The 12,155-nt window shown below is 39.0% G+C and overlaps 1 protein-coding gene across 4 annotated transcripts in view; it reads left to right on the forward strand.

Annotated features, from left to right (window-relative positions):
- Nucleotides 1–12,155, forward strand: part of BICRAL (BICRA like chromatin remodeling complex associated protein) — a 101,796-nt gene that overhangs the window by 14,993 nt on the left and 74,648 nt on the right. Inside the window, exon 1 of one of the 4 annotated variants that reach the window (XM_074236973.1) lies at nucleotides 11,694–11,764. The exons of the other annotated variants lie outside the window; for them this stretch is intronic. The gene's annotated coding sequence lies outside the window, so the exon portion shown is untranslated. Of the gene's footprint in view, nucleotides 1–11,693; nucleotides 11,765–12,155 lie in introns of those variants that run through there. 4 annotated transcript variants of the gene reach the window in all.

Here is a 12,155-nt window from a genome sequence, read left to right on the forward strand (position 1 = left end):
CAACTCAGTATTGAATCCCAGGGTAGTTCTGTTGATTCCAGAGCAACCTTTTTATGGTTCCTCCCATACAGTACTGCTATTGTGCTTGACCCATGCCTACAATGTGCTCCCTCTTCACTTCTGCCTCATAAAACTCTTGGTTTCTTTCCAATGTTAGCCCAAGTGCCATTTTCCACAGGAGGTCTTTCATGATTTGCTCAGCTGCTAGCGCTTCCTCCGCCTCAAAAAAATTACCTTGTATTTATTTTGTAGAAATCTTGTATATATTTATCTGTGTACATTTTGTTTCCCGGAGAGAATGTAAGTTTCTTAATGGTAGAGACTGTTTCATTTTTGTCTTTGCATCCCTTGTATGTAAACAGGCTTATATTGTTGATTAAGTGGGAAGGATTCTGGTAGGTGACTAAGGATGAGATCAAATTACTACATTAACGGATTAGAAACAGTTAAATAGTCATACCCTTTATGTGGTATGTGAGGGAGAGAGAGGAGAAGAGAGGAGAGGAGGGAAGGGGAGGAGAGGAGAAGGAGAAGGGAGGGGAGGGGAGAAGGAGGAGGCAGGCTAGGGAATTCATCTCTAACAAACTCAGCTTGAGATGTAATCCCAAAATGTTAATAATGTGTCAAATTAAGTATGAAGACTGTGCATTTAAGGTTCTGTGATTGAATTGAAAGGAGTAGCTGACTGGTTGAGGATTGGCTATGCCACTGGTCCAAGAAGTTGGCTTTCCGGGCAGCTAGGTGGCACAGTGGATAGAGCACTGGCCCTGGAATCAGGAGGACCTGAGTCCAAATCCAGCCTCAGACACTTAATAATTACCTAGCTGTGTGGCCTTGGGCAAGCCACTTAACCACATTGCCTTGAAAAAAAAAAACCAAAAAACTTAAAAAAAAAAGCTAGCTTTCAGGGCAGCTAGGTGGCACAGTGGATAGAGCACTGGCCCTGGAGTCAGGAGGACCTGAGTTCAAATGTGGCTTCAGACACTTAATAATGATTTAGCTGTGTGACTTTGGGCAAGTCACTTAACCCCATTGCGCTGCAAAAACAAAAGAAAAAACAAACCAAAAAAAGAAGCTAGCTTTCAAGTTCTGACTGCAGTTGATCCAGATGAGGGTCAGGAACTCAAGCAATGATTGAAGGTAAAAAGAGAATTCCTTTCTCCATCTTCCCCCAATCATCCCATCTGCTAGAGAGTACTTTGCTGGAATTATTTCTCCACTAGGAGACACTGCTTCCAACAGGAGGCAGTAGCTAGCCAGTTCAAGAGAGTCTGAAGTATATTTGCATGCATCCAGTAATCAATAGTCAATAAACATTTATTAAGCTCCTGTTATAGACCCAGCATTATGCTAAACTATAGAAATACAAATCCAAAAAGAAAATCAGTCCCTGCTCTCTAGGAGTTTACAACTAATTGGGGAAGCCAAGCAAGAAGAAACAGGGACAAGGACACAAGAGAAGAGAAACATTCAAGGCAGTAAGCAGCTTAAAGAAGAAGCAAGACCTCTGGGGAAAAGTGAAGCAAATTGACTAGATCATTCGCCCTGGTATTTGAAAGTGGAAATTTGGAGAGGAAGAGATTTAGGAAGCCTGGTGAACAGCCTACCCAAGAGAGATACTAAGCATAGTGGAGAATAGCAAGGACTCTATGAGAAGGGGACAATTCTTAGAACTCTTCAGGACTAAAAATATTCATTGTCTTTTCTTTTCCATGTATGTATGCCATACATATAACTAATCATTTATGTTCATTCTTATGTTTTGTCTATGCCTCAGATTTATTAGCTAAACTTTTATAGCTACTTATTGTGCTATCTTGGTAGATGCCTTTTCTTTGAACTAATTGTATGTAATGGCTAACTGTTTGAGGTAAACTCACCAGTAGGGAATTATGAACTATAATTTTGGATTCCAAGTTCATAGATTGGTCTTTGAACTTATGAGAGTAAGGTTACCCACTACCACCACCCCTTGGAGCCAACCAGGAAACCTATGAATGCTAGCTAAGTTGCAGGGGTAGCCCAGATGGCATGCTATATCAAATGAAATAATATATGTAAGATAGCAAAGTTCCATATTACTGTTTATTCTTAATTAGAATAATAGATAGCATAATTGAATTTTGCCTTTATAATTCAGGATCATCTTTGTCAATATTCAGTACTGACTTGTACTTTTCTACAAAATTCAACTGGAGTCATGCTTTTCATTCTATCTTCCAATAGAGACATAGCCCACTCCCCATCTCTTCTTCTAGGAGCTATTAACAGCTTAACATATCATTCCTTCAGGAAAGGGCATCTTATTCAACTGCCCTCTGAATCAATTCAACCATTCCAGGACCAAAACTCCCTTTCTGACCACCATTCTCCTATAGTTGCTATCTTCTCCTATTAGACTGTAAGCTCCCTAAGGCCAGCAATAGCTCATTTTACATTTTATCCCTAGTGCTTGGCAGAGAGTAAGACAGCACTGGCATATAGTAGGGGCTTAATAAATGCTCTTTCATTCAGTTCTTTATTATTGATAGACTATTGTTATTAGACAACTATTGTTGATAGACAACTATAGTTGTCCTCATTCATATCTGGTCATTGGATCCAGATGGCTCTGGAGGAGAAAGTGAGGCTAGTGACTTGGCACAGCACCCCTTCATTCAAATCCAATTCATATGCTTGTCATGATATCACCTCCCTGATGTCATATCTTCTTCCAGAATGAAGGACAATCATTATCATTATCATCAAGCAAGCTGTCAATCAACAAGCCTTTATTAAGCCTTCAATGTACTAAGCCATGAAGATGATACCAAGACAAAAGTTCCATCCCTCAAGATGGTCTCATTCTTCCAGAGGGATACAAACAACATGTTCATAGTTACATAAAAATAAGATATATAGAAAATATACACTAATTTGGGAGAGGGAGCCCTAAAAACTGGGAGAATCAGGAGAGATTTCTTGTAGAGGGTGGCACTTGAACTGAGCCATGAATGAAATTAGGAGTTTCAAAATGTAGGAGTAAAGAGACGATTCCAGGAATGGGACTCTACCAAGGGTATGAGGGGGAGAGATGTGTATTCAATCTTGAGAGATAGACTGGGTTCAGGTTGTGAAGGACGTGAAATGCCAGAGGAACTTGTATTTTATCCTAAAGACAAGGGAGAGTCACTGGAATTTTTCCAGCAGTGGAGTGACATGGTTTTAACAATTTCTCTTAGGCAGTTTTGAAGAGGGGATAAGTTGAATGGAAGGAGACCAATAAGGATTGCTTGCAATCATCTAGATAAGAGGTGATGAGGGGCTGGATAAAAGTAGTTGTAGAATTAGTAAAGAGGATGGATGATAAGAGATGAAGAAATAAAACTGGCAAGACTTGGCAAATTATTGGTTGTGGAATGTGAATGAGAGTAAGGAATTGAGAATGTGATGTGAAACTACACTGTTGTTGGAGCATGGAGGCAATCTTGAGTTTTTGAATGTGATTTGCATTCAAGAATAAAAGAATCCATTTGGCAGCTAGGTGCCATTGGGCTTAGAGTCCAGAAGTCTTGGGTTCAAATTTGACCTTAAACATGTACTGTGTGACCCTGAGCAAGTCACTTAACCTTTTTGTTCCAGTTTCTTTATCTTTAAAATGGGAATCATAATAACACCTATCTTGAAGCATTGTTGTAAGGATCAAATTAGATAATTGTGAAGAACTTAGCATAGGACCTAGAATATAATAGATGCTATATAAATGTTAGTTATTACTATTATAGGGCATCATGGTGGCACAGTGCTGGTCCAGGAGCCAAATCTGACCTTAGACACTTACTAGCTTTGTGACCTTGCACAAGTCCTTATTTGCCTTAGTTTTTCTTATTTGTAAAATGAGCTAGAGAAGAAACTGGCAAACTTATATCAGTATCTTTGCCAAGAGAACCCCAAATAGGGTCATGAAGAGACAGACATAACTGAAATGACAACACTAAAGACAGTTTTTTGTAATGTATAATTATTCAGAATTATCAATGACTTCTTAATTACCAAATCCAATGGCCTTTTTTTCAATCCTTGTCCTTCCTGACCCCTCCGACCTTTGACACTGTTCTTTGCACTAATCATCCCCATGCCTAGAATAGACCATTCTATTATCCTCACTTCCACTGATTAAAATCCCTGGATTCCTTTTAAGACTCAGCTTTAGCCAGGTTTCCTCAACAACTACTGCTTTCCTTCTAAAGACTTCCTTCTATAACGTCTGAATGTGTCTTGTATATATAGCTATGTAACTTCTCTCTCCAAAGTTGCTAATGATCTTTTATTGCCTAACCCAATGACCTTCCTTATTCTCCTTAACCTCTCTTTAGCCCTTTGACACAGCTGATCACTCTTTTCTCCTTGATACTCTCTTCTCTCTAGGATACCACCTTTCTTTCCTGATTTTCCTCCTATCTATTTGATCACTTCTATTTCCATAGCAGTTTCTTCCTCCAGATCACACTTTCTAACCATAGGAATCCTTTCAGGTTTCTGTCCTGGACCTTTTTCTCTTCTCTATCTATACTACTTGATGATCTCATCAGCTCTCATGGATTGAATGATCATGCTGATAATTCTCAAATTTACTTATATTGCCTCATTTTTTCTGTTGACCTCCAGTCTCAAATTTCCAACTGCCTTTCAGAAATTTCAAACTGGGTATCTAGTAAACACCTCAATATGTCCAAAATGGAACTCATTATCTTTCCCCTAAATTCTTTCCTATCCCTCCTACTTTCCTTAGAGTAGTAGTAGAGTTGTAGTGACTGATTCATGGATATTTTTTTGCGTGTCATCTCCCCTATTAGATTGTCAGCTCCCTGAGGGCAAGGACTATTTTTGCCTCTTTTTGAATTCTATGCCTGTCATAACATTGGTGCTTGATAAATGTTTATTAGATTGATTGTAATTTTGATGTCCCTCAGTAGAATGTAAAATTACCAGAAAATAAGGACTGTTTTTGCTCTCTCTTTGCAACTCCCCAGCCCACCCCCACCAAGTACCTAGTACAAAATAATGACTTAATAAATGCTTTTTCAATCAGTCAACAAGCATTTGCTAAAGTTCCTGCTTTGTTCTAGGTATTATGTTTCTTTTTGAGGATGAAGTACAAGAAACTTATATTCTAGTAGGGGGAGATAATACATATAGGGGAATAGTGTTTTGGGACAAAAGAATGAGCACTTATTAAGCCCCTACCACTTGCTAGGCCTTGCTTTTGGTCTGGGAAGTCTTGAAGCTATAGAGTGGAACAAAAATGCAGTCAACCCAAATACCCTTTTAGAAAGATTACAATTCACTGAGCTGTGATCTAGCATGTGGAAAGTTGGGTGGCAGGGGTAGGAGGCAGGTGGTGAAAAGGGCAAGGCAAAAGAATGGTCAAGGGATGGAAGAGCATGAGCTTTCTTGATATTGTAATATAAATATTAAATTATGGTTTTATATATAGTGTAATGAAAGTAACCTTATACTTTATAACTTGTGGTTTAAGAGACCACATATATATGTGCATTTATACATACTTTTGTATATATGTCTTAATATAACAATTAGATTTTTAAAATTAAATTAAAACATTTAGATTTTTTAAATGTTCTGATATAATTATCTAGTTCTTAGTTTTATATAACAACAGAATATTCAGTAAGTAGGAAGTATTTTCCATTCTTTGAATCACAGAGTCATAAAGTGGGAAGGGACCTCAGAAGTCATCTAATCCAAGCTTCCTATTTTACAGATGAGAAAACTGAGGCTCAAAGAGGTTATATGAGAGGAAAAAGGAGAGGAAAGGAATGGGAGAAAGTGAAAAAAGGGAGGGAAAGGGGGGTACAGGTGATAGAAGAGAGGGAAGTCAGATGCAACACACTTTTAAGGATAGGATGAAAGGAGGGAGAAAATAGAATAAATGGGAGTGGGAAGGAATAGAATGGAAGGAAATACAGTTAGCAATAGCAGCCATGGGAAAAAATATTAAAACAACATCTCTGATGGACTTATGATAAAGAATTCGATCCATCCCAGAGACAGAGCCAGTGGTATCTGAACACAGGCTGAAGAACATTTTTTTTCTTTCACTATTTTTCTTGAGGTTTCTCTAGCTTTGTGGGGGAGAAAGGGGATTATGTTTACTTTTACAAGACAAGGTAGCAATATGAAAATAAATAATTAAAAACAATTTTTTTTTAAAAGAGGGTATGTGACTTGGCCAAAGTCATACAGGTAGTAAAAATAAAAGATGGATTTGATCCCAAGTCCTCTGACTCCTGAGGCCATGTTCTTCCCATTAAAACATGCTATTTCCCTGTTTCTAACAGTGATGGCTTCTAGTAATGGCCAATCACTCCATTTAAGGATCCCTCTCAGTGTTGAGTTCTTCCTTATAGTGAGAGAAATTCTGTTGTCCTCTTTCACCCTTTAAGAGTTCTGCCTTCTTGAGTCAAATAGAAAAAAATCTAATGTCTTTTCAACCCTTTAGATATCTTTAAAAAGCACTTATTTTCCTCCTTAATTTCTCTTAAGAGGATCAGTTTCTCCAGGATTTTATTTGTATTTGAAGTTAGATTTGTACTTAAATCTTCCTGACTCTAAATCCAACATTTTCCACTGTATCATCTAGCTATCTCAGGTAAGAATTCAGGATCTCCTTATTCATGGCATAGTTCTGGGCACTGTTAGAACAGATACATATAAGTATGCTTATTGATTCAGCTGGAGGGTCTAATACTGCTGAACAGTTATAGAGAACACCAAATAGCATCTGTCATATGGGATAGGAGTTCAGAGAAGAGAGAGTTTAGTTGAGGGCTATTATAAACTTTCTTGAAAATAAGACTGGCATCTAGACGTTGCTGAATTGCTAGAATTAGAAAAGAGAGGGAAGGGTATTCCAAGAGGGAAAATAGCATAAATGAGAGCCCAGAAACTGGTATGATAAACATGATGTGCTTCTGAGACAGTAAGGAAACCAACCAGATTACAGCAGAAGAGGTATGTTGGGAAAAGTGAAAATTATGGTAGGATTTGTTGCCAATTGGTAAATGGATTGAACAGATCCAGATCATGAAGGGCTTTGAGAGGCTGGTGGAGGTGTTGTACAGAAAGTATAGGAAGTGACATCCCCATTCTCTTGGAAGATTGGGGGTGGAAGAGGGAAGTATGGTGGGGGAAGGGGAGCTGAGCTCTATAGTTCTGCCCAAGGCAATGGGAGAATTCAGAAAAAAATGATAGGCTCAAAAATATATCCTGTTGTTTCCTCTCAAAGTCTTTCCTTTATAGATTAGTCTTTGTTGGAAAGCTTAATTAGATATTTGGAGCCCTGATTGTATAACTAGTCAATCATACTGAGTGTGGACCAGTCCACTTAGGTCATGGAGACAGATGAAATGAAGTATATTAGTCAGATATGATGTGGCTTATGTCTGTCCTGTTTCCTTGATACCAACAAGTTTATCCTTGGTTATTATATAACCAAGTAGACTTACTTTTTATTATAAGTGGGGCAAGAAGTCATTCAGAATTTGAAACTGATGAAAGATGAGCAGCTGAGCCAGACTTCAAGGAGGCAGATAGCCACGGTGGCGTCCCCCTGGATAATGGCTATCCTTCCTTCCTTCAGTGGAAAAACAGGATAGATGTGTCAGGTAGGAGGAGTGGAGGGAGATCTAGGGAGTATCGTCTATCCTAGCACTGAATAATTTTTTAATAGCTTGAATATTTCTCAACTTAGCATACAGAAGAGCCAATATTTGTTTTTAATGTTTTACTGATATCATTTTTTTATAATGCTATCCAAGTAGAATCATCAACTTGAAAAAAGACCTAACTTCCCTTTAGAATAGTCATAGTCACTCAGTGATAATTAAAAATGTTTATGTTCATCTTTATCATGATCATTTTTATAAAAATGTTTATCACGATAAAATAGATAAGTTAGCAATGGCATTTATATTCAACCACTTCCCCCCCTCCCCAGCCCAAAAGACCTTATATATCTGTCAAAGTTGCATATTCCTTTCTTTGATAGCTCAAAGAAAAGTTCTTTCACTGACTTAAAAAATTTGATGCCCAGGTTAAGATTACATTTATTTTATTTCCAGAATCTTTGTGCTTTTAGCAACTTCTAGGCTTGGTTAATTATTCAGATACAATCTTGATTGACAAATCTGAAAATTCCTTGCATTTAGAAAACATTGCTTTATTCATATTATTTCATCTCTTTATTTCCCCCTCTGACCAATCATTCATTCAAATGGAAAGTGTGGAGAGAATAAAGTCACTTTGACTTTTGTTTCGTGAACTTTGGACTGATATTTTCTTAAGAGACATATAGATAGGGGTGACTAGGTGGCACAGTGAATCGAGCACCTGCCTTGGAGTCAGGAGTACCTGGGTTCAAATCGGACTTCAGACACTTAATAATTACCTAGCGGTGTGGCCTTGGGCAAGCCACTTAACCCCATTGCCTTGAAAAATCTTTAAAAAAAAGAGAGACATATAGACAAAACAGGATACAGTAATCTAGTATTTGAAATTACATAGTTTTCTGAATCCAACCAACTTTTATCTGGTAGAGCCAAGTCCCTTATTTTAAATATTGGTGAGTGACTTATTCTGAGAAACTGGCCAGCCATAAGGCAGTAAGAAAACACCAGACCAAAGTCTCCCCCACCCCCCTTCTTGCCCCTAGAAGGTTTTTCCTCTGGGGAATGCTGGATATCATCGCACTTGCTCAAATTTCTGGATTTCTTTGATTCTAAGTAACTTGATGCTTTTATATTTCACTAAGAGGGAGGGATGAAATATCCTAACCAGTTGGAATAGACTTCCTATCTGGCATCATTTTATTTCATTAAAATGCTTTTCACACTAAGACCTAGGATTGAATTTGATTGTTTAGGTATCTTCTCAGCTTTTCATCATGGACTAGGGTCACTTAAAATATCAATCTATTCTACTCTTATCATCTATTAACTATTATTAGTTTTCAGTTTTCAAGTTGACTTCCCCTCACAACCACCTTGTTAGGAGGTGGAATTGTTCAAGTAGATGGGAAACAAAACTCAGAGGTGATGGGTGATTTGTTCCAAATAACAGTATAGTTAATGATAGACCCCCTTCCAGTGGCAAAAGGCACTAGATTTTGAATCAGAGCTCTGGGCTTCATGACAGTTCTTTTTCTTAATATCTGGGTGATTTGGGACAAAGTACTTAACCTTTCTCTTGGACTTCACTTGCCTCATCTTTAAGGGTGTTAGTTGAATGAACTGCTGTGGCTACTGATGGGGTCACTTTGTTAATGAACTTCAAGTAAAGGCAAGTTATCCCACTTTGTGGGATATATTATAATGGGAGTTTTTGGGAGTGTGGGTTAGATTAGGTAGTTGTTGAGGTCCCTTTCTGAATTCTCAGAAATCTATGTTTCTGACTAATTTATCTCAAAGATCCCATCCATAAATCTTCTGGCTTGTAATCCAGTTCTCTTTTCACTATTCTACCCATTTTTTTTAGATTTTATTTATTTTGAATTTTACAATTTTTGCCCTAATCTGGCTTCCCTCCCCCCACCTCCCCACAGAAGTCAGTCTCCTACCCATGTTTGTTACTAAAAATCTTAAGTGTTCTTAGAATAGTGGTCATAAATTACCTTACTTTAGATTTCTTATAAACCTCTGAGTCTTATTTTAGGATTTGGCTTTTTTGTGGGAGTAGCTGTTATGGGAAGATGTATTTCTGAAACATTAGTTTTAATGTTAAATTCTAGAGTAATAGCTGTAAAATTTATTATATTCTAATTTCAGTGAATAATCCATAACTTCTGTTATGTATTTATGTAGACTATTCGATACATGGAGTACTAAGAAAAAAAGTTAAAATTTTCCCCAAACCAGTTAGAAAGCTGTTTGGACAAAGTGCAGATATGGAAAAATATTTAATTTATAGACAGTCTGAAAAAAAGGCAATTCTGAAAAAGGCAATGCCTGAATGAAGCACAGATTCTTGAGAAGTATACCTTATATATTTATAAGTATCAAATTTAATGTCAATTCTGTGGTTACCAAAAAAATGATTTTGGAAGAATGTTTCTTGTTTGTGACTAGTTTTTTGACACTTTCTTCCCTCTAGATCTATCTTATGTAATCATAAGGATAGGTTCCTTAAGGTTGCTATGTATATTTATCCTTTAAAATCTTTTTGTTTCTCTTTATAAGAGTGGTTGGAGTATAACCTGTCTTCAATTGTATTTATTAAAAAAATCAAAGTATAGGTCACACTTCCTAAAGTTCACCAAAGGTTTGGAAGAAATGAGTTCTCTATTCCAGGCAACAAAAGGGAAAAATCTTTTGTCCTGCTATGACATATTTAAATGTCCTACATTACCGTTAAATTTGTCTTTGGATTGTTCCAACTGTAATTATACATCAAAAAGTAAAAGACTAAGCACACAAGACATGGCCTAAATTTCTTTTTCCTCAAATCTCTATAATTCTGAAAACATTTCTTTTCCTAGCCATTCAAGAGTCAGGTGGAAAAGGACCTAGTTATTGTAGATTACAAAGCAAAGTAACTGGAATTCTCAGGAGATGTCAGGTGTATCGAAGAAAAAACATTTGTTCTATAAAAATTAAAAAAAAAGACATTTTTAAGTATGTATCAATGATGTGAATATAGGTGAACATTTGGACAGACAAGTATACATTTGACTAAATCTGTGGCAGTGGTCAACTAACCATTCAAATATTTTTTTGAGTCGTAACCCTGTTAGTTTTTTGTTTATTTTTTTAAACTGATTCGGGAGCAAAAGACACAGAAGGCATGAGCTTTATATGTGACTTCCTCTTCGACAAGTCTTCCTAACTCCACATTTTGGTCTTCACCGTTTTTTTTTTTTTTAATGTTGACATAAAGGGTTTCAGTGTCAGCTTTCCTAGTGGTTTTCAAATGAAAACTAGGAATTCAAGTTCAGAGCTCGGGAGCTCTTAACAGCTTAAAAAGTTGTAACGAATCGGTTATCTCCTGTGTAATTAAGTAAAGGATAATTGTTTTCTGAAGGGGAAAAACTGAGGCGTAGAACAGCAAGGAGGCTGGCTGCCCATCTGAATCCCCAGCCCCTGCTCCCTCTTCAAGGTGGGGTTGGGTGGTGTGCTGGCACAGGAAGAGGAGTCTGTGGATCTCTCTCTCAAGAGACAACTATGTTTCTCGACCAAAGCAATGAACTTTTGAAGTTGAAAAAGAATCAAGGGCAGGAGTGAGACAATGCAACAGTGGTAGCGCGCCCCCCCCCCTTTTAAATAAATTAAAAATAAATAAACCGTCAAAATAAATAAACCGTCAGGTCGACACGTTTTGTAGGTGAGGCCCGAAGTTTTCAGGTGGCGGCGGCGGCGCGTGGGGGGGGGAGTGGGGGGGAAGCCCCGCTCTTTCCCCGGGAGAAGAGCCTAAGATGAAGGCCGGAGGGAGAGGGCGAGCGGAGCAGGGCTGATGCGGGGCTGGGGCCGTGCGGGGCACGGGCTGGTGCGGGGCTGGGGCTGGTGCGGGGCTGGTGCGTGTGAGCGCAGGCAGTGTGTGCTGCTGGGGGTAGGCTCGCTCCTCGCTCGCTCCTCGCTCGCTCCTCTGGCTGGGAACTCCTGCTCCCGTCGCTCCCCCGCTCCCCCTGCCGCCGCCGCCGCCGCCGCCGCCTGCCAGCCCCTGATGTGATGGCGCAGAAACCCCGTTGACAAGGCACTGCTTTTTCATGACGGTGAGTTTCCCTTTGAGTGTATTATAATTTTGTGATAAAAATTTCAAGGAAAAAAAAAACACACAACCTCCTTCCTCTGCCTCTTTCCTTCGGGGAGGGGAAAACGAGGGAGGGGGGTCTAGGGGCGGGGGGGCCGGGAAGGGGGGGCTCCCTCTCCAGACAGAAGAGAAAGAGGAGCAAATTAAATAGCGAGTTGCCCAAAGCAGGCTATTAGGTTTCAGCCCGGAGAGCTATTGGCTCAGGCTGTGTTTTTTTGGGGGGTGGGGGTGGGTGGCTGTTTAATGGACTCGGGGAAGGGGGGGATAAACAGTTCGTGCCGTCCCCGCGCGGGGCCCCGCGGAGACAAAGTTCACAGTGTCTTCGGAGGGGCGCGGGCGGGCAGCCCGGGCGG

This window comes from Macrotis lagotis, chromosome 5, assembly GCF_037893015.1.
Source record: "Macrotis lagotis isolate mMagLag1 chromosome 5, bilby.v1.9.chrom.fasta, whole genome shotgun sequence".
Taxonomy (NCBI): Eukaryota; Metazoa; Chordata; class Mammalia; order Peramelemorphia; family Peramelidae; genus Macrotis; species Macrotis lagotis.